Here is a 2,517-nt window from a genome sequence, read left to right on the forward strand (position 1 = left end):
CTTTGTTTGCTGGGATGAGGGAAAGGAGAATCTACAGATTTGTATTTAGTTAAAAATCGAAAACAACTCCGGCAGTAGGAAATAGGCAGTTCACATAGCCTGCCAACGTCTGAGGTATCATCAGTGAGAGACGAGGTCCTGTGCCATTCCTATTGGCCTAGCTGACACTAACAAAATGCAAAGCTTATGGCTCTGCACAGCAAACTCCAGCAAGACAAGATGACTCTAAGCCTGTATTCAGAGCCTTAGAAGCAGGGCACTATTATTTAATATTTAGGTGAAAAGAGTGCAAGTAGAAGATGGTGCTCTTCTACTTGCTTTGTCAATACAGCCTGGTCATAACTGCCTTCTGCAAATGAGGAGAAAAACAGCTTTTCTTTCTAAATCAGCACATTGAACCCAGCAGAGATTTGCAAAAATGCTACTATACCACTTCATAAGCAACACAGTCCCTTTGCTTCTCATTGGGTTGCCTGGTATCTTCTACCCTGTTTATAGCATTTCTTGTTCTGAACCAGTGACTTTTTAAAAAAAAATCTCAAAAAGAACCTAGAAAGAAAATAACAAGGCAATCAGTGGTTCAACTGAACTATACATATAGGGAATAGTTTGAAAAATGATCACCACAGGTATTGCTCAAGACCTAAATATTGTGAATTTGCTGTTGCTCCTCTGACCATTTCCGAAAATTCAGAGTACAATTAAGTCCTAAAGTAAAAGTTTTAAGCTACCAGTATTCTCTGACATCATTAGATAGAAAATCAGAGTAGTGCTATGGTCCACAATTCTACTGTTTGTAGAGTTTGCTAATTCTCGGCCTCAACATATTTTTAGTAATGAACTAGAGCTGTCCTCTTCAGAAAACAAATTTCTGGGATACTCACTTAGCATCATTGGTTGGTAAAGAGAAGAATTCTACTCTCAGCTAAGTTCTTTGAGAATAAAGATTCCTCTTCAAATGCTATTTCCCCACTAATTTACCAAAACAAAAGTTTCTTGGCTACTTTGCCTAATGTTAGATCAAGGCTTTGAGGAAAAGAAACTAAGATGAATACTCCATCATCAGTAAAGACTAAAACCACCTGCATGCCTTTTTTTTTTTTTGGTGTTTTTTAACATTTTTGTTGGTTTGTTTTTCCTTTAAAAGTGCCCAGATGGGCTTAAGGCTGCCAGACTGCACGCAAATCTACAGCAATAAGGGCTTCTCCTAGTCCATCTACAGTGTGTATCAGGGGAAAGGAGGGGATAAGAGAAAACAAAGAAGAGGGGGAAAATGCACCTCTTTCCTCCTCCCAAATATCCCACCACAGGGAAATCTATGTGCCAAGCATAATGAAAGATGTGCTCCCCAAACAGCTGGTTCGCACAGGCTAATATTCTGCTGGTTTTCCTTAAGAGACCTATTCTGAAAAAAGTTTAAAAAGACAGGAGATATTAAAATAATTCGATCCTGGCAGAAATTAAAACTCCAAAACCAGGAGAAAATCATCCTTCACTGACTTAATCCCTTTTTTCTTTTCTTAAACATTTTATTCACGTTATAGAGGGATTTCTTATTTGTTTACTTTTTCCTAATTGTTAAGAAGAGTGGTTGAGGATTACTGAATCCAACACTATTTCGATGACACAGGTAAATTCCAGATTCACATTTCCAGGTACCAAGAGTTCCCTCTAAATGCCACAATCACATAAGCCTTCGTTTGTATTTCTTTCTACTGAATACAGCAATGCCCATTGGTATCTCTGAAGCGTAATCGCATCTTAGGTCGATATTTCTCCAAGCAGCTGTTTGGAATTGAATGCTCCCCTTCTTTTTTTTCTTATAAACTGAACTGCATCTTCATACTTCATTCCACATTCAATCAAAGCAAGTGCAACCAGCACAGGTGCCCTTCCCAATCCTGCAACACAATGCACTGCCACATAGCAACCCGGCTCTTCACGGGAATTTGGTTTTTAACAAGTTCAGCCAATCATCTACTACCTGATTAGGGGGTGGAGCTCCATCATCAAATGGCCAATCTAGAAGGTAGATTCCTTCTTTTTTGACTGGAGCTTAATCATATGTAGCATCCCAAACTCGAACCAAAGTTGTCACTCCATACTTTTTCTTTTTCTTTTTTGGCCAAGTTTCATTTATTCTTGACATCACACCTGTACAACTCACACACACAACAGGAAGCATACCTTGGTTTCACAACAACATCAGGCTGTGCTTCCAATTATAACACAGCGAGAGCAAGATCTCTGGGAAATGTACATTTATACACTTGACATACTTCTTAAGTTCGCTGGCGAGCTGGGGACTGGGCATTGAAGTCCGCCAGCAGCGGGAGCGAGGAGGCGCCTCTCTCCTCGGTCACCTCGGCGGCGGTGCGTGTCCACGAGTCCGTCTTGCTGCTACATCTCCTGCCGCCGCCGCCGCCTGCCGCTGCCGCTGCCACCGCCGCTGCCACCTGCCGCCCCGCCTGCCGCCGCCACCGCCGCCACCGCCTGCCACCCCGCCTGCGGCCGCCT

General features: G+C 42.2%; 1 pseudogene; it reads right to left on the reverse strand.

Annotated features, from left to right (window-relative positions):
• Positions 1 to 1,606: 1,606 nt before the first annotated feature.
• LOC144255145 (protein tyrosine phosphatase type IVA 2 pseudogene) lies at positions 1,607 to 2,149 on the reverse strand (annotated as a pseudogene).
• Between the last annotated feature and the right edge of the window lie 368 nt (positions 2,150 to 2,517).

Source organism: Urocitellus parryii, chromosome 5 (assembly GCF_045843805.1).
Source record: "Urocitellus parryii isolate mUroPar1 chromosome 5, mUroPar1.hap1, whole genome shotgun sequence".
Classification (NCBI taxonomy): domain Eukaryota; kingdom Metazoa; phylum Chordata; class Mammalia; order Rodentia; family Sciuridae; genus Urocitellus; species Urocitellus parryii.